At 39.2% G+C, this 20,934-nt stretch overlaps 1 non-coding gene across 1 annotated transcript; it reads right to left on the reverse strand.

Annotated features, from left to right (window-relative positions):
* Nucleotides 1–1,845: 1,845 nt before the first annotated feature.
* LOC131234206 (small nucleolar RNA R71) lies at nucleotides 1,846–1,952 on the reverse strand. The gene has a single exon (XR_009165613.1). It is a non-coding gene; the product is annotated as a small nucleolar RNA R71 (small nucleolar RNA).
* Between the last annotated feature and the right edge of the window lie 18,982 nt (nucleotides 1,953–20,934).

A 20,934-nucleotide genomic window follows, 5' to 3' on the forward strand; every position in this document is an offset into this window, starting at 1 on the left:
GTTCAATGTCATTGATTGAGTTACACAGAGTGCGTAAATTTGAGGCGGTTTCTGGATTTTTCCAAGTCGGTACGAAAAGAGGTGCTACACAACTATAAATAGGTGTCCCCAGGGCATCCCTGGGGATCATCTAAGGTTTGGAGGAGTAAAGCACAAGGGTGGAGAGTTGTCACCAAGCATTTTTCTTCCTTTCTTCCTTAGTTTTTCATGCTTTCTTCTAGTGTTTTCGATCCAATCATATCTATGGTTGGCTAAACCTCTTAGCTAAGGCTAAGGGGTGAAGCTTGTAGCGTGATGGGATGTTTCTCTTGCTTTAATTCTTGTTTATGTTGAACCTTCTTCGATTCTAATTTGATATTTAGGGAATACTTTCAGTTTTTAATAGTTTGTTGTAACTCAAATTATAATAGACCTGCTATAGCTTTGAGTATCTTCTTTTCCTGATTTGAGATTGTGAAGTTAGAAATCCTGTTATTCACCATCATCCCTTAGGCATGGTTGAGTGATGGAATCCCTTCTAACCTTCACAATTCTCCCATGCCTGGTTATGGGATTGGTATATCATGTTGTTTACCATTGTCTCTTGGGCATGGTTAGATGATGGAATCACTTCCAATCCTCATAACTATCATCCGTTGAGAATTAGATTAATGGAAGTTCAGATTTGATTTTACTGATATATCTTCCAATTGGATAGGATAGGACTCCAATTCTAATTGAGTTATTTAAATCGTGTAAGAAGATTCCATGATTTCTACAAGTGGATCCTTGGAAACCCTAGTTCCCACCTTTAAATTTATAAGTTTTAATTACCTTATTCAAAATTACTCTCTCAAATACTTCAGATTTAGTTTCACATCTTCTTCTAGTTCTACTTCTACTTAATTTCAGAAACGTACAAGTTCAGTCCTTGTGGATTCGACCTCGGTCTTACTGAGATTATTACTATATCGCGACACTACACTTGGGGTTGTGAACAAGGTTTTGGTGCCGTTGCCAGAGATTGATGGTTGCGTTTTCTGAATTTAATTAATTTTGGAATTAAGTTAAGATTAGGATTATTTACTTTTTATTTTTAGGTTAGAAACTTTCCTAAGTTATTTTTAGAAACTAACTTGCTTTTTTATTTTATTTTGCAGGATCTTAATTTAGAAACTTCTAATTTGGTAACCTCTTTCTAATTTTCTCTCTTTCTATTTTTAGATTTCTTATTGCTTTAGGTTTCTTTCTAGGTTTAGGTTAGATTCTGAAATTGAGAGCTGAGAGTGTTTCATGCTCAAGTGGGTCCGTGATAACACTCGACGTCTCTTGAGTGAATGAGGATTGGTTGAGGGATTTTCTATCCATCACAGGATTAGATACCACTCGAGATCCTCGGAGTTAACTGAAGTTATTGCTACAAATCAACTGGCCAATCAACCTCCAAATCCACCTCAACCTAGGATTGAGGAAATCTAGGATGAAAACGAGGTGCATCAAGCACCCCCGCCTAGTACTTTACTAGATTATTTACAACTAGCGGGGGTGAGCATAACTTCTTGTATGATTTTTCCAGAAAACACGGGAAACATGGATATCAAGCTAGGGGTGATCCAACTCCTTCCAAAGTTCCATAGACTTGAATTTGAAAGTCCATATTTACACATAAAAGAGTTTGATGAGATCATGACCACTTTATATTTTCCCAACGTGTCTGAGGAAACGGTCAAGCTTAAACTCTTTCCCTTTTCTTTAAAAGAAAAAGTTAAAACGTGGTTGCACTCACTACGTCCACGATCCATTGGTAGATGGAACGACATGACAAGGGAGTTCATAAAGAAATTCTTCCCATATCATAAAACGAACACCCTTAGAAAGTCGATTATGAACTTCGCCCAAAAGGAAGATGAAACATTCTTCCAATGTTGGTCGCGGTTCAAGGATCTTGTCAGTTCATGTCCACAACACGGATTTGAAACGTGGCACATAACAAGTTTCTTTTATGATGGATTGACATCTTCCATGCACCAAATGGTCGAGACATTGTGCAATGGGGAATTCATGAGCAAAGATGTCATTGATGTGTGGGATTATTTTGACAAGCTTGCTAAAAACACACAATCATGGGACATCTCCCCTAGACCCAATATCATGCCTAAGCCAATTTAAACAAAGGAGAGGGGTGAAATGTATGCTTTGAGAGAAGAAGATGATATAAGTGCTAAAGTGGCCAGTCTCATAGGGAAACTCGAGGCCATTAAACTTAAGAAGGATAAGGCTAAGGAAGTAGTTTGCAGTATTTGTGCTTGCAACATTCATACAACTGAAAATTGTCTAACAATACCTGCTTTTTAAGAAATATTGAATGAAGAATTGAATGCCGTAGACAATTACTAGAGGCCTTTCAAGGGAACCATCTTGAACACATACAACTCTAGCTGGAGAAACCATCCAAATTTCAGTTGGAGGAATGGGCAAACTGCTACTCCTCAGGGGATCCTTAACCAGTTTTTGGATCAAAAGAAGCCTCAGGAGGATCCAATTTTGAAATACATTCAAAATCAAGAGCTTTTTAATCAAGGCACACTACAAGCTTTTCAAGATCTTACTAAGGTTGTGAAACGAATTGAGTTGCACTTGACGATTAAAGAGAAAGGGGTACTTCCAGCCCAACCTCTCTCCAATCCTAAACCACGATATGAAGTTAGTGACCCAAGCTCTTCAAATCAAATGGAGCACGCCAAGTTTATCACCACTCCTAGGAGCGCAAAGACCATTAACAAAACCATTCCGGTTAGAACTGAAAAGCCTAAGGACCCGGAAGAGGATAACAATGATAAACCTAACACTCTCCATAAGATTTAGAACTGGAACCTCAGGGCAAGCCAATTGCCCCATTCCCCCAACGGTTGGTCGCACCAAAATCTCTGTCGAACTCTCGGATATTCTAGAGGTACTTAAGAAAGTGAAGGTCAACATCCCTCTACTGGATGCCGTTAAACAAATACCGTCATATGCCAAATTTTTGAAAGATTTATGCACTACTAAAAGATGGTAAAATATTCAAAAGAAAATCTTTTTGACAAGAAAAGTGAGTGCGATCCTAAGATAAGATGTGCCACAAAAGTACAAAGATCCCGGTAGCCCAACCATCACTTGTGTAATTGGGAACTATAGGATTGAGCATGCACTTCTTGACTTAGGAGCAAGCGTAAATCTGATTCCTTATTCGGTTTACGAACAACTAGGCCTTCATGAATTAAAACCCACCAAAACTACATTGCAACTTGTTGATCGCTTAGTTCGTGTACCAAGAGGAATTGTAATACTCGATCCAGCCTATAAGTATGATTGATTGGTTAGTAGATGAGACTCACCTTCTGAAATAAAACTTGGTAATGCCTGCATGTACAATTCAAATACTCAAAAGAACTTATAGTACACGCCTCATAATGCGACTATATATAACCGAAACTGATACCATGATGACCACCCTTACCATTCTGTACCATTTTCTATGCTTATGTGCACGATGATTGATGTCATTGGCCACACCTAGATCGGCCGTGCATAGTACACACTCGACTGACTGGAACCCCAAGACTTCGAAACCAATTTCATATCGACCGCCCCATTGCCGCAATCGCGTAGGTACCACCTATGCGTCTGTTCGACGCTCCATTAGTGAGATATGCCGTGAAGTATCATTAGTGTATCATGTGCGCATGGTGCCATATACTCAATTCCACACAAGTGCACAATATATGTCATTCACACATGCACATGCCACATATGGGTGAGAGAATTTCTACTCATGTGTGTGATGTCACCCTCCCATGCCATCCCTCTCTCATGTGCCCCCCAAAGTCAACTTCTCTCCATACCATACCCTATGCATGACATCATCACACCATGTCATCCCATGCCCCTTTAATTCACCATTAATTCCTAATAATGCATAAATTCCCATAATTCTAGACTAAACTAACATTAATCACATTAGCCTAACTTAACCAAATTTTTATCCAATTCTCTACAAATACCTCTCCATCCCTTAGCATTTTCACCAATTTCCTACCATGAGAGAGAGAGAGGAGTGATCTTAGTGGGCCATCAATCCTATCCCTTCCACCAATCTCAACCATCCATTCCATCAATCCCATCCCTTCCATCCATCTTAACCATCCATCTAATCCATCAAGGTGAGTACACCCTCCTCACTTATTCTTATTTTGTTTTTCTTGTGTTTATGTATAGTAGAGATGATGATGATGATGATGATGATGTAGATAATTGTAATGATGTTGATGATGTGATTAATGGTGTGGATGCATAGGAGAAAACATACAAAATCAAATTGTTAAAGACTTCATGTGGGACCCACTGATAGTGGGCCTCACCAGATGTCTGTATGACATCCAAACTGTCCATGTATGGGGCCAAACTCACACACACATCTCTCACACACCACACAAAAATTTAGAAATAAAAATAAATAAATAGATAAATAAACAAATAAATGAAATATATATATAAGGGAGAGTGGACGCTGATAGCGTCCAGGCTGCTTGATAGAGGAAGAGGGCTGTGGACCCACAACACCCCCCATGACTTATGTATTTGATCCACACCATCCATCCTATTTTCCAGATCATTTTAGGCGTTGAACCAAAAAATGAAGCCAATCTGAATTTTTGGCGGGCCACATTGTAGAAAACAGTGGTATTAGTGATATCAACTATTAGGGCCCGCTGTGATGTTTCTATACACTGAAATATATTGAATATTGGGCTCATTGGACTTGTCACGATTTTGGGAACCTTATAGGCGGAGTTGATTGTCTTGATGTGGGCCCCACCTATGAAAAACTATAGAAAAATAAAAAAATAATTAAAAAATAACAGTAGACGTTGTTGCTGCCAGCGTCCAGCTGCTTGGAATGAGGCAGGGATGGTGGGTCCACCATAGGCCCCACCATGATATATGTTGAACATCAACACCATCCATTTGATGGGTCCCCTTTAAAAACTGGGTTACCCCAAAAATCAGCTGTACACGGAACTCAGGTGGCCCACACCATCTAAAATCATGTGAAGACATAAAAGCACTCGCTAGGCCCCACCTAAAATTTGGATGCATCTAAAACTTGGACTGACCCCTTAACCAAGTGGGACACACTCAATGGATGGGTTGGATTTGTGAACCACATCATGGTGGGCCCAACAAATGATTAAGAATGTTTTGATGAAGGGTGACCCCTCTCATCCTTTGTATGTGGTGTGGTCAAAACAAGTCACTAATTGACTTGGTTTTTAAGCCCTAGGCCCACCATGGAATGGTGCATCTAACTGATGGGGCAAATGTTCGACACACATTATGCTGGGTCTACACAGTTATCTAACTGATGGAGTAAGTGATCAATACCCATCACGCTGGGCCCACATAGCTCGACCTCATGGGAAGTCCCCATGAGCTGAACCACATCAAACCTTTTCCTATATATATGTATATATGCATATGTATATTTATTTGTTAGCTGGTTAGTACACCCCACTATTAGTTCACACTTCACTGTTAGCCACCCCCATTAGGGATCGATACCAAGACCTAAGTGTTGAAACAAGGTATCTTTCACTTAGTCTACCACTGGAGCTATGGATCAGGGTGTCTATACATAATACATATATGGTGGAACTAAAATTTGGGCCTTTCAATAACTATATGTTCTCCTCATCAAAGCCTAATCCAAAACCCATATAAGCCCACCATGAATACTTCGATCTGTATTGGACTTAAGGCCACCCTATATGACAGGAATTTGTGGCCCAATTTCATGAATATCTTAAATAGTTATACTCGGCATCTAAATCGCCCAATACAATGCAATGATCAAATCGAGGAGTATGCAATTAGATTGTTAGTAGGACATTCATACACAAGAAGGGATGTTAATTTATAGAAATGAGTAATAACTAAAATTACGATAAAGTACCCCAGTTTAGAAATTACAAGGACTACAATTTGATTAGTCATGATTAAGGAAGAAGAAAAAAGTATTTTGTAGTCAAAAGTGCCAAGCTACGAGGCCACAAGTTGACAGCATCATGTAAGAATTAGTTACCCAGGTACGCGTCACTTTAATGATCTTGCACCCTACATAGTTATCCTTGAGTCACTTGTCATTAGCATCACTATCCATTCCATGGCATGATATATGATGAGAAATAGTATCTAAATTCTTTGAAACATCACGGATTGACCGCATTACAACAAGGATGATGATATTGAATCATGGACACCAGAAATATGAAAATAGTAGGGGATGGTGTGCCCCTTGGGTTGAGAGACCCTAAACCCCAATGGTACCTTGGGATGCCTCACTGATGGGCTGGGTGGACACATGGGCCATGGATATGACTCCCACTGACGAGGTCAGGTTAAGAAGGGGTATGTCCGACCCACCTTAGGGCTGAGGTGGCAAACAGGGACCGGATTGACCCACCGGCGAGGAGAAGCGCGAACGAGGTCCGCTACTAGTATACACAATGGAGGTTGTAACCCCATTGGTGGGTAGCGATGTCGATTGCTAGTGTCTGGTGCATGGGATCGACCCCAGTGGATCCTAAGTTCCAACACTACATTGATCATAACTGATATGATGATGTTTAGGAGTAGTGTGGTCAAGTCTGTGGTGAGAGGACTGTTGGCAGGTGTTTCTATAGTTAGCATACAGTTATTTTATACATCTCACACATGATCATCCTCCATCATTCATTAAGACATTGCTTTGCATCACTTTTGGCATTTCTTTTATTATATCATTTATGTTAAATTATCTTGCGTACTTATCATGAGGACTTTGCACTTGTTAAGTTATGAGACTTACTTACTTTTAACCACTCAGGTAAAGGATCTAAAGAAGAAAAAAAAAGTAGCAACCACGAGTTAGGTGCCACGTCAAGGGGACTGATTTGATTTTTGGAATTTTGAATTGATATGATCTATATATGTGTCTTGCAGATAGATGATGTACTTTTAGAATTTTGTAGCACCTAGTTTACTTGTATGCAGATGTTACCTATCTTGTCTCTGATGTTCCTTTTGAGAAGTATGAATGATGAGATTTATCCTTTACATTACCTTACCGGACGTCAAGCTTGGGACTTAGTGTGTGGACATTGGGTACTAATCCCAGAGTTCGGCTTGTCACGTGCCAGACCTGGTAGATATAGTGGTAGTATAAGATTATTAGGTCTGGGGTGTGACAGGAATAATAGAAGATGTGTTGGTCCAGGTTGACAAATTCTACTATCCAGTAGATTTTATCGTCATGGACACTCAACCTATTATGGATGTGAGCACTCAAATCCCTGTCGTACTTGGCCATCCATTCCTTGCTACATCAAATGCAATCATTAATTGTAGGAATGGGGTTATGAGCCTATCTTTCAGGAATATGACATTGGAGCTGAATATATTTTTTAATACGGGCAAGTAGTTAGAGGATGATGATGATTCTCATGATATTAACCTGATCGATTCTTTCGTGGAGGATAGAGCACTCCTAACTCTATACTCCGACCCTCTAGAGAAATGCTTGGACCACTCCCTCGATGTAGACGATGATATGATTAGGGAGAAGGATGCCTTGCTTGATGCTACGCCGGTACTTGAAGGTAACTGGTGGAGGCCACAATTTGAGAAATTTCCCCGAAATGATGTGGTGCCTCTACTGTCTAGCTTCAAAGCACCAGAGCTTGACCTAAAACCTTTGGCCCCTAATTTAAAATATATCTATTTAGGTCAAGATAAGACATACCCGGTGGTGATTTCTTCCCACCTTGAGCAAGAATAAGAGAGTATGCTTATCTCTACTCTCATTGAGCACAAAGGAGCCCTTTGATGGTCGATTGTGGACCTCAAGGGAATTAACCCTTTGATTTGTACTCACTGCATTCATCTTTAGGATAATGCAAAGACCTCCTGGCAACTACAATGTCAATTAAATCCAAACATGAAAGAAGTGGTTAAGACCGAGGTTCTTAAGTTATTAGATGTGGGTATCATATACCCAATATCTGATAACTAATAGGTGAGTCCAACTTCGATGGTTCCTAAGAAGTCCGGAATCACCATCGTAGCCAATGCCGATAACGAACTTGTGCCAACTAGGATCACTACCGGTTGGAGAATGTGCATTGACTATAGGAAGTTGAATACCGTCACAAGGAAGGACCACTTTCCTTTGTCTTTCATCAATCAAAATTTGGAAAGGCTAGCTAGTCATTCCTGTTACTTCTTCCTTGACGAATATTCGGGATACAATTAGATCAAAATAGCGCTTAAAGATCAGGAAAAGACAACATTTACATGTCCTTACGACACAATTGCTTACCGAAGGATGCCATTTGGGATATGTAATGCCCCCACCACTTTTCAGTGATGTATGTTGAGTATTTTTTCTAATATGGTAGGGCAATATTTAGAGGTATTCATGGACGACTTCTTTGTCTTTGGTCCATCTTTCAGCGAATGTTTGGAAATTTTGAAAAATGTGTTGAAGCGATGTGAGGAAAAGAATTTGGTATTTAATTGGGAAAAGTGCCACTTTATGGTTCATAAGGGAATTGTTCTTGGACATTATTTCGTCTAAGGGAATTGAGGTAAATAAGGTTAAAATTGAACTTATCTCTAACCTACCTCCGCCTAAGAGTATAAAAGATGTGCGATCCTTCCTGGGACATGTAGGATTTTATAGACGATTCATAAAGGACTTTAGTCACCTCTCTCATCCTTTATGCAATCTACTTCAAAAGGACGTACCATACGAGTTAACTAAGCAATACTAAGATGTTTTCTAAGCTCAAGGGCATGTTAACCACTGCACCTATCATGCAACCATCTGACTGGAACTTTCCTTTTGAAATTATGTGTGATGTGTCCGACTATGCTCTTGGGGCGGTGTTAGGCCATAGAAAAGAAAATAAGCCTTATGTTATTCATTATGCAAGTAAAACTCTAAATCCTGCTCAAGTGAATTACTCTAATACGAAGAATGAACTCTTAGTCGTAGTATTCATTTTGGACAAATTTAGGTCCTACTTGATCAGATCTAAGATCATCATCTACACTGACCATGTGGCGCTCAAGTATCTTCTTTCTAAGAATGATGCTAAGCCCCGTTTAATACGATGGATCCTTCTACTCTAGGAATTTAATATGGAAATAAAAGATAAAAAGAGTGTAAGTGCTATATTGTATAAAGAACACATTTTTTTGTCAAATTTTGTTTAGACAAAGCAGCTTATGAAGTGGTCCATTTAATGTGGATCAAGATGGAAAGTTCAAGAGAATAAGATGGAAAGTTCAAGACTCTACTGAAGTTCAAGTCATAAAGTAGATCAAGATGGAAAGTTCAAAGCTTTACTAAGTTTACGTTCTACTACACTTCGACTAGAAGTTCAAGCTTCATCTTCAGCTACAAGATATACTAAAGAATCAAGTAAAAGAACAAGTTTCATAAAGTTTAATCATCTCATCTACTTCAATGTTCAGTCTTTTCAGGTATAACATACCCTAGAAAGACCTTAGGCTTAGGTTCTTTCAAGATATAAACTTATATGGGTTTTTATACTTATGTTAGGCTATATTTCGACTAGTCTAGGCTAAGGTTCGACTAGTCTAAGCTGTGGCTCAACTAATCTAAGAAATCTTTAACCAGTCCAACTTTGAATTCAGAAAAATGAATTTTTCCATTACTTCCTCGACCAGTCAAGCAGGCTACTCGATCAATTAAAGAGAGGCCTTCGATCAGTCAAGGGTTGCTCGACTCGAAGTCCATCAACTAAAATTTGGCACCCTCAACCAATCGAAGCCCATGCTCGACCAGTCGAGCAAGGCCTTCGACCAATTAAAGTTCGGTTTTATCCGATCTGAAATTGCTATGTTGGAAACCTTAAGTTTAGTCAAATTTTGGTGTGTCAAACCAATTTGAGTTTATGTCATGCTTATGTCTTTTATGTATCAAGCTTGTACTTTGATTTGCTTTGAATCTTCGACGATCGTGCTGAATCAATCTTGTTGATATCTACGACGAACTTGCCGAGATCTTCAAGTTGAAGAAAGTATATGAGTTTCAAGTGTTGGTTGAAGACTCAACTTTTAAGAACCCAATCTCATTATTGCGGTTCAAGTTCTGTAACCGAAAATGTCCAAGAACTCAAGTCCTAATTGAAGACTAAGTTCGATACGTTGAGGTCAAGCTTTGAATATCACAAGAATTAAAGTTTCTCGATGTGATCGATAGTTTGATGGTTCACATGTTCTATCTCACAAGTAAGGTATGAATGACCTAGATTGACCTTAAGGCATGTTACGTTCATTTTGTACTTGGTATCGGTCATTTTATAGCATAATAGGTTTTTTTTCGACTAGCCATACACTGGCTCGACCAGTCCTAGAATTTTCTTGACCAGTCCAGGATTTGTTACAAATTTTTAGAAATTTTCTATTGGTCCTCGACCAGTCCTAGAATTTTCTCGACCAGTCGAGTGAATAGTGCTTGACTGGTCGTGTAAGGCTCGACTCAAATTACAAGAAACATTCTAGCCCAACTCGACCAGTCGTGTGTAGTCCACGACTAGTCAAGCAGGCCACTCGACCCGTCGTGGGACCCACAATGCCAGTTGAGCACTTATCAAATCTTATCGTGCCAGAATTTTTGAAAATCTCTAGGACCTAAGGCCAGTCGAAGCGAACTAAGGTCAGTCGAGTGAACAGATTTTTCACATATAAATAGAACTCAAATTTCAAAGTTTTCTATTCAATTCTAATTATTTTTAAGCAATCACTTTGAGATAAGTTTGTGGTCATTCTAAGCTATTTTTAACATATTATAGATTCTTTATAAGTAGCTCTTGTTATTTGATTTTAGATCTCTATTCCAATATGATTTTGAAAAGGGACATTTGATTTACCATTTCTTGAGATCGAAATCAAATTAAGTTAGCCTAGGTTGATTTAAATTAAAAATCATCTAGACCTATAACCCTATACACTTGTGGGACTAAACTTTAAACATTTATGTCGTCATCAAGTTAGTTCTACTAGGCTACTTTAGAATCTTCATACAGATAAGTGTTTCTTTTTCTGTAAATTCATTTTGTTTGGTTTATGAGATAAGCCAGAAAATCTCATTTAGTTTTTTCTGAGATCAGCCAGAAAATCTTGGAGTGTGGGGTTGTGATTGTGTGAGCCCACTTAAAATACAATTATGAAGGTTTTAGGTGAACCTTGAAAAACATATTTGAATAGTGAACGCTAATATCCTGAGGGAGTGGATATTAGGGGTGGAGTAGTTGTGTGGCTGTTTTCAGACAGTTGGTGTAAACACACGAACCACTATAATTCTTAGGTGTTTGGTGGGTGTTTGATTTATTTCTTTATCATTTTGTGGTATAAGATCGTGAGATGTATTTGTGGATGTGAATGTTGAAATATTTATTTTTCAAGCATTATGTGGTGAATGTTGTAATAGATTAGTTCTTATTTCTTTTACCTCCATTTGAGTTTGAGTTTTTGATACTCACCCACGTTTTAGTAAGGTTGTCCTTCCATAAACCGAAGGTTTTTGGTGTCAAGTTATCCTTAGAACCAAGTTTGTATCAACATCTCCATACTTGATTTTAGAGGTTGCTTTCAATTGTGCTATCAACTGCTTATTAAGTCTTTATTTCTGCGCTTATTTTTAAATTTGACATTGTCCTATTCACCTCCCTCCCCTCTAAGACATTTAGCTTGACCTTTTCAAGTGGTATCAGAGCCTAATAGCTCGTTTTATTTTTATTATTTGGATTAAATTCTTAAGCTAATCGATCTGAACTTTTTAAGATGTTAAATGTTGATAGCCTCTCAATCACTAGGCCTCCATCATTTGATGGCTCCAATTACGCCTATTGGAAAGCCAGAATGAGGATTTTTTAAAAGTCCATGGATGAGAGTGTGTGGCAAGCCACAGTGACCAATTGGACCCCTCGTACCACTGAAGTGACTGGTATTGATGGATCTATAACTGTAAAAGTTTTACCTTATTTTTTCTTAGACCACTCTTTAGAAAAGTGAGAGTAGTGCTAATACAAAGGCTTTAAATGCTATTAGTTGTGCACTATCACCGAATGAATTCAAGAGAATTATATCCTGTGATACTGTAAAGCAAGCTTGAGATATTTTGGAAATGACACATAAAGGTACAACAATTGTTAAGAAATCTAAAGTTCAAATCCTCACAAAAAAATTTGAGGAAATACATATGGCAGAAAGTGAAACTTTCATGGACTTCTATACAAGATTGAATAACATTATCAACTCTATATGGGGTCTTGGTGATAGGAACCCAGAAGTAAAGTCTGTGCAAAGATACTGCGCTCGTTGCCTAATTGTTTCAATTCAAAAGTGACAGCGATCCAGGAACTTCGTGATACAAATAATATGAGAGTAGAAGAGTTAGTTGGGTCTCTTCAAACCTATGAGTTAAATTTTAAGGCTCTCAAAGGTCAGTCAATTGCCTTCAAGTCTTCTAAAATTATTTCTCATGAAAATAGTAATAATTCTGATTTAGAAACTTCTAAAGATGATATGTGTCACGCCCCAAACTCAGTAACCGGAATCACAAGGAACCCGATGGCCGATTCTGGCCGTAACAGCCTCCATAGTACCCCATTCTCAGCTCCTGAGGCAGGTTCCGATCCTGGGATCCTACAAGGAGGATTTTCGTAACAGTATAATCATTTCAATACGAGCATACCCAAGATCACAGCAAGTACATCTGAGAATAACAAAGGCACACATCGCAAAATCTACTATAAATTTGAACTTTTACAATCATCCATAAGGTCCAAAAGGACATACATGATAATAAAAGGAAAAGAGAGAGAAATCGCAATACTGGAGTCCTCACTGCTCAACTCTACTCCACGCTCTGCTGCTACGGTGCCTACCTAGAGTCTCCTGCACGCATCAATCATGCATAAGCTTATAGAAGCTTAGAGGGTGGTGAAAGTGTGTGTCAATGGTGCACAAAAGAATAGTAGGAGGTATAAGGAGAGAAGCATGATCAATGAGCATATCACTAGCCTTACCAAGGCTTACCATGAACGCGATGCAATAAGTAATGGGTGTCATACCAAGGCAATACATGAAGGGGTTTGTACAACCAATGCTAATGCGGTGCAAGTAATGTTAGTGCTCATATCCAAACCATAAGTCAAGTACATATCTAATCATAAGGAAATTACCGGGGTCCATTACACCGCTAAATGACTACCGCTCTGCAGACCTCGTATAGTCAAACGAGCGTAAGAGACCTCACTACCCGCTTGTGGACAGCCAATCACCAACAAGGCCTGACAGTAGTGGACCCATTTACGAGCTGGTTAGACTCAGCTTAGCAATGCCTCCTCACACCAGGCAGGTAAGGCCACACCCCTATCCAACCGACTACACGACAGTGGGAGCCAAGGTCTACCGGTATAAGGCCCTCATGTGCTCATGTATTCCACCTGGTCACGGTGTTGGAGCAGATCCTTAGTACCATGGAAGTTTTGGAAATTTCACCCATAGGCATCCTATGCACCTGGTATGCTCAACTAATATTTTCGGTGTCTACACATTCGGCCATCCACGAATACCGCTGTGGAGGCAAGGCCCTGATGAAGCAAGGGCGGATATCCACAAGCTATGCAATGCCAGATGCATGAATCACACAATCACTCATGCATCAATCCCAAGCATCCATCTCTCGGGGAGATACCAACATGTCCTACATAATGGCAAAACCATGGCCAATCATACCTCAACCAAGCATGCATTGATGTGTATGGGAGTGGGCTATGAAGATCAATAGGGGTGCCAATGAGGTGAAGATGAACTCTCTACCTAACCAAGGGCCCATCTACTTGTGTAATCTGACCCACTAACCCAACACAATAGTATGGTAAAAATGGCCCAAGAGTTCAATGGGCCTATCTGGAAAGTTCCAGCCCAATTGGCCTAAAGAGTTCAACAACTAGCTACATTCATGGACCCAATTAAATTCAATTGTGGTGGGCCTCAAAAGTGCATTTATTAAGCCCAACATTTAAGGAACCAAAGGTATAAATTATTCTCTCTAAGATCTTCACAATGTGGTGGGCCTCACTCCTCAAAATTTCAGCCTAAAGGCCAAGCATAATTATAACAAGTTGCTGGATTTTTTTAACCCAACAGGTTTATGGGCCTATTGGAGTCCAGTAATTGTTTCATTTGATTAGGACATCAGCCAAGTGGTCCAGCTATCAAGTCAGAGGGCCCCACCACATAGGGTTACATCATACAACACAAGGGAGTAGGTGGGCCACATTGCTAGACCAAAGTCCAGCAGGTAGCCCACATGGGGCGTCCCATATGGGCCTGAGCGGTCCAAGGCCTGGACGACCTGCCTATACATAAATCAAGGCAGGCTCCACGTACACTAAAGTTGGTCCCACAGGGGATGTACACGTAGGGTGGACCCTCCCTACATGGGCCACCCATGGATCGGACGGCTGAGATATACAACACATCAAGGTGGGCCCATGAAGCAGGTTGGACGCCCCAGCCTGGGCGTCCCTGCCTAGCTGGCCACTCCCGGCCGCACCACGACCAGGTCAAATGTCCGTTGGGTTTGAAATTTTATAGAGTGATACTTCCATAGGTGGGTCACACCCCCACAAAATTTCAGAATTTTTGGACACTTAAAAATATTTTAATTTATTTAAATGAAACAGACTATCCAGAAAATCGGACTGATCTAGACACCATATTGTAATGGGCCGGTCCAGCCACCACCATGGTGTGTACAGGTGTCCATTGGCCCCAAAATTTTATAGGTGGGTCCACACCTTCTCCTTACACCCCATAATTATAAAGAAAATAATGGCAATCATGATCCAAAAATCTATGCCAAAGATTGAACATGACAATCCATGCAACAGTCCAGGTTTTTGGACAACAATACATGGCTGGACACATTAGGCTACATCTCAATAATCTCAGCCATAAAAAGGGTGTGTGGCCTTCCTCAGTGGGCCCCACATAATTCGAGATCACATACTAGGACTAAGACACTTGCACGCATTGATTAAGGTGTCCAATGATCATGAACTTGGGTGGTAAGGGCATCCTACCTTGCTGGATTTTTATTTTTATTTATTCTGGGACATCCTAGGCCCACTAAATGGGCCACACACACATTATCATCTACACATTAAAGAAAAGAGAGTAATCTGGCCATGCGGGTAGGGCCCCGCCACTAATGGGCCCTCTCAAGAGTCAATCTCAACCATACAACAATGTTACTTGAACATGCAACATTATACTAATGCATGTATGATCTATGACTAGAATGGGTGGTTGTGATGTCATCCCAACATGACTTTTAGTGTCTAGATGCCCTTGAAATAAAGTGGATGATACAATACATCATGATGGGGTCCATGGAGAATGGCCCCATCATGTTTCATGATATGCATGTAGGATGGGCCAAAAGGCCACATCCATGGGTCAAATGGGGTCCCCACCATGGATTGGTGGGTCCCATATGATCCATCTAGGAAGAAAAAATAAGATCAAAGGGTAGAAAAGAAGATCAGAAATTATAATCACCCACCTTAATAGATCCCACTCCAAAGTTACATCAATTTACTCTTCATTCTCTAAGGGACATGTTTCAATGGGTGAGACGGATTGTTGAAGGTTAGATGGGAGGGGATTTGAGAGAGAAGGGGCTGGAGGAGGGAAAATGGGGCTGGATTTCTTTTTAAAGAGAGAAAGAAAGAGAGAAGAGAGTAGAGAGAAATGAGAGGGAGAGTATGGAAATTTGCTAGAAAAGAGAGAGTGGGAGAGTAATCATTACTCTCTCTCCTAGATAAGAGAAAAATCATCATAGCCTATGGTGATATAAACTATGTTGCTAGGCTAGAGTAGGGATGGATAGTGTGTGGGAGGTGGGTGGTGTAGGATATAGAGGGTTTAGGTAGTGTATGGTGGTGTGTGTTGGAATTTGCACAAAAGAGGGTGGCCACCTTGAAAAATATGCCCTCCACACTAGGTGGGCCACATGATCATGCTCAAAGGCTACAAATGAGATGCACACAACTTATGATCCATACATCGGATGGACGCATAAGACACGTCGTTGGAACAGCGGCGATGATGCGGTCACAATGGCATAGGTCTTAACTCAATCCGAGTCGGGTCTTCATGACTGGGCTCACGGATGACCGCAAACACTATCTAAGGGTCACGGGTCACCGGGATTCGACCGATAGGACCACAGGACCAAGATGGACGGAATGCATCTTACACCCACATGCACACAAGCGAACTCGAGTCAAGTCTCACAATATGACTCTTTTAGCCAAAAAGTTTTACAAGATTTTCAAGAGTAAAAAGAGGGTTGATTTGTAAAAACCTATTGAAAAGAAAAGATCTAGATCTAAGAATTGAAAATCTCTAAAAGGTAGTTAATATTACGATTGCCATGAATATGGGCATCTAGTAAACAAATATCCTACGAAGGACAAGTTTAAAAAGAAAGGAATGTTGGCTATAGGGATGAATCTTCTTACTCTGAAGTCTCTTCTAAGTCAGAAGATTCTGAAACCGAGTAGGCTAATGATGTTAAAGCCCTAATGACTTTAGCCAAGTTCACTTTCTCAGATAATAATGATTCAAGCAGTGAAGAAAATCTGGGTAGTGACCATGAAAATGAAGAAGACCTTTAAGATTCTTATGATGCCTTATACAAGGAAAGTTGCAAAATAGCTGTATAGTTAAAACTTCAGAAAGAAAAGTTTTCAAAACTAAAAGAGAATTTTGATAATCTAGTCTTAGAAAAATCACACTTTTCAGATTGCTTTGAAAAAACTAAGTGCGACTTAGATTTCAAAACGTCAAAAGTTGAAAACTTAAAATCTAAACATGAAAAGCTAGAACTAGAAGTCTCTTCGCTTTTGAGTTTGAAGGACACATAGAGGTATGCCCAAGGTGATCCTAAATTAAAAAAACTTTTATCCAAATCCAGAAAATGTGACGATCGATCTGGATTGGGTTATAATAAAAGTATTCCTCCCAAATATAAGAATCTCCACCTAAATTTGTTAAAGGGGAGTCTTCTAACTCAAAAGGGAAAAGTCTGAATCAAAATAATTCTAAAAATACTAAAACTTTTCAGACTTTAAAACATAAAAGCAACCATATCAACTATAAAAATCAGAATCGTTATCCTTTAGCTGAGAAAATTTAAGACTTGCTTAAGGAGCTCTTAAAATCTAACTCAGTAGGTAGGATTTATAACAAAGAAGACCAACTATGCTCCTAAGCCTAAAACTGTAATGAAATGGTTCCCTAAGGTTGCTTGTTTGGTTACCCACACCACTTTCAAGGCTATGAGCCATTCAAAGTGGTACCTAGATAGTGGTTGCTCCAGACATATGACAGGTGGCAAAGGTCTGTTCACCAGTCTTAAAGACATGACTAATGGTTCAGTCACATTCGATGATGGTAGCAACTGCAGAATTGTTGGCCAAGGTACAGTTCAACTCTTTAACCTCCCTCTATTTGAGAATGTTTTATATGTAGAAGGTTTAAAATATAATCTATTAAGAATTTCTCAAATATGCGATAATAATCATAGTGTAAAATTTACCAACCAAGGGTGTGAAATTTTAAATAAGAATGGTTTTGTAATATTAACTTGTCGTAGAACTTCTGAGAACAACTACATAGTCAGTGATTCAAGCTCATCTAAGCTATCATGTTACATGGTCCAAACCTATGAGACCGAATTATGGCATAAGTGCCTAGGACATGTATACTACCGCAACTTGTATAGATTAACCAAAGTGAATTGGTAAGATGTTTACCCAAAATAAAGAAAGTGGATAAAATATGTGGTGAGTGCCAGATTGGTAAATAAACTAGGAGTTCTCACAAAAAGGTGAACTCCAATGCCACATCTAAACCACTCAAACTTCTCCACATGGATCTCATTGGATCAACTAGAACGGAGAGTTGAGGTGGCAAAAAATATATTATAGTCATTGTAAATGACTTTACTAGGTATACTTGGGTAGTCTTCTTAAGAGAGAAATCAGAAACTCTCGACGAAGTAAAAAGGGATACTTAAACGTATCCAAACTGAAAAAGAATCACAAACCACTAAGATCTGTAGTGATCATGGTTCTGAGTTTGAAAATAGCAGCTTTGAGAAATTTTGCAGTGACCAGGAAATATCACATGAATATTCTACGCCCAAAACACCACAACAAAATTGGGTAGTGGAAAGAAAAAATAGAGTGCTTCAAGAATAATACTAAATAGTATGAAGCTTCCTAAAAATCTTTGGGTTGAAGTCGTAAATATTGCTTGTTATATGATTAATCGCGTTTATACTTGAAAACAAAATAGTAAAACAGCTTATGAAATGTGGTTTAATAAGAAGCCTATTGTCAAATACTTTCGAGTTTTCAGTAGCAAGTGCTACATCTTGCATGACCAAGAAAATCTGGATAAATTTGACAGCAAAAGTGATGAAGGGATATTTTTAGGGTTTGCTCTGAATAGTTAAGCATATTGGGTTCTTAATTGTAGTGCCCAAAAAATCGAGGGTCGAGCAAGGCTCAACTCCCGAGTTCCAACGCATCACTTATGCAGATAGATAATGATATTTAAATGTTGTCCATATTAGTGAATTGCACATGAGTGAGATTACACTAAATCAGCATATCATACTCCAAAGTTAATGTAATTTAGCAAGCGGAAGACTGAGATAGATATATAAAGTATATATGGGTTTCAAAACCTCCAAAGTATGAACGTGCTATCGGGCTAAATATATACATATTTTGTTTCAAAATACACAAAAATATCAAAATGTAAATGTTCAACTAATCCAATGTCCCTGCAACCCCGGTAACGTAGCTCTAGGTCTACACAGACCCGCTAGAGAACTGCACGTAGGAGAACTCCTCCTCGTCAATGAAATTTGGCTCCGTCACGTAAGCCTCGCTATAATCTCTATCTAAATCCGAGTCTGGTTGGTGTTTTAAAATATCGTCCCAGAGTGGGAGTGAGTGATCAACTCAGTGGTACTATAAGACAAAGGTTAACATGTTATCAATTCAATCAAGCAGTAATGATAAAGCAATACAACAATCACTTCCCAATTACTCTTGTTAATACAGGAATGATATGCAGTAATGTGCATGCCCTCTCCTGCACTCCCTCAGCGACTTCATCTAACGATCGCGCATAGCAAACTCCCTAGACACGCGCTTCCTCACCAAAGCACATGCAATGCGGTGCATGGTCTTGTTAGCCAAGTAATTTATTAGGCTTATTCATACAACATATTTAGAAAGCTAAGGTACCTCTCTTTTATCATTTACCTAAACAAGGATCCATCTATAGTCATTAATCCTAGTTAATCACATACGATAGGCAAGTTATAGGGCATCACCCCTAATGAAAGCAGTGGATAGGCAAGTTCAAGAGTTTATACTCGAGGTCGCTACGGGGAGGCTCGTCACCTCAGCGTAAGCCTAGATTATACTCAAAGTCATTACGGGAGGCTCATCAACCTAGCGTAGGCTGCCAGCTCGACCACGGTGCCCCATACACCACCATGCCCAGCTCATGAGTCTTAGTGGATCTTGGTACCATGGTTAAAATGGGCTTTACATTGCTAAGCGATAGCTTAAATTCAAACAGTAGCGTCCATACATGGTAAACACACAATAGGCCAATCGGGTTATTTAACAAGTTCGATTAGTACGAGCGCACACTGAATAAATCGACATGGAGTGCATACGCACTCCACGTGGCCTAATCACTATCGACAATCACCGTACAGCTCGAATTCATCGAACGTATCCAATTTGGCGAAACTAGTTTAGCCACTCAATTGGGAACCATTTTCGATATCCTGAACTGCGTAGTAGTCCCAATCATACTCAAATGCAATAGGTAGTCACATATGTTAATCATAATAGCATTTAATGAACAATTCAAACAAAATTCCCATTTGAGCATTTTATTAAACATATGGAACAAGTTATTATACATATGCATTTCATCCATAAATCACATAGCAGCAATTTACATTATATGAAGAAAACAATAAATGTGGATAAGGTAGTTGAGAATCCTATCTCAACACCCTTGTTAAAAGCGATTCATCAAACAATTTCTCATTTAGGCATTTTATCAAACACTTAGACTACACAATACTACAATTATAAACTAAATTAGTTATAATATATATTATGGCAGATCCTTTCATAAAGGAGTTGTCATACATACAACATGTATTATAGATTAATAGTCCTGGCAAGCATAAATCATAATTGCACTTTCATTCAAACATTTCAACAAACACATGAAATGCATTATATATTCACATAATTCACACACACGTATAGTTTATCGAATACATCGTAACTAAAATTATATGGTAGCAATTAAGTCAGACATAAATCATTACTAGCATTGAAAGCCTTGAAAACCATAACGTAAACGTTTATAGTCCACACTTATCGTCGGATTTCTCGTTTCGAACTTGATTCGAATCCTACGTCCCCGTATATATAGCAATGGTAGTTAAACATCGAAATAGGTTAGCTATTTCGCTGATTACCCTATCTGGGCTTCTAAAACAAGTTTAGGTTAGGATTTCTTACCCAAATCGAAGTTAGAATCGATGGTGTAGCGATGGTGGGGGTGGCGATTCGGTACGTGGAGTAGTGGGAGTGAATCCCAACAACGATCTTCTGAAATCTCACTCTACTCCTCACTCTTTCCTCCTCTTTTCTCTCTTCTCTCACCTAAGGTTTGAGAAATTCGTATGAAAGAGATATGGGGTGGTTTAAGGTCTTTAAATAG

Source organism: Magnolia sinica, chromosome 18 (assembly GCF_029962835.1).
Source record: "Magnolia sinica isolate HGM2019 chromosome 18, MsV1, whole genome shotgun sequence".
Lineage (NCBI taxonomy): Eukaryota > Viridiplantae > Streptophyta > Magnoliopsida > Magnoliales > Magnoliaceae > Magnolia > Magnolia sinica.